Genomic DNA, 403 nt, shown 5'->3' on the forward strand with positions numbered 1-403 from the left:
TAACTTTATGACGCTAAAAACTGCATCCCCGGGATAAATTTTAGTAAGTCCATGCACTCGTTCAAACTTTGCAATTTTCAGTGTGGCAAACATGCTCTCAGATTTAAGAGTTTACAGCAACAGGAGTGCATTCAATTAAAAATCGACTCATAGTATCTTAAAGTAGAGATTTCAAGCTTTCATTTGAAAAAAAGTTCATCATTTTACGATGATTTTTCGCGGAGTTACTATTAATCAAAGTTGACCAATTTTTGCTCAAAATTTTTCTATGCCATAATTTTTTTGAGCAGTGTATATATATATTTAAGTATCTCCGGTAAATATTTTGATAATACCCACACGGAACAAAACCTCCATTAGACGTCCATATAGCCTCCATAGCTCCATACAATATCCACGTCCA

Source organism: Wasmannia auropunctata, unplaced genomic scaffold, assembly GCF_000956235.1.
Source record: "Wasmannia auropunctata unplaced genomic scaffold, wasmannia.A_1.0 LD336095.1, whole genome shotgun sequence".
In the NCBI taxonomy this organism is placed as follows: domain Eukaryota; kingdom Metazoa; phylum Arthropoda; class Insecta; order Hymenoptera; family Formicidae; genus Wasmannia; species Wasmannia auropunctata.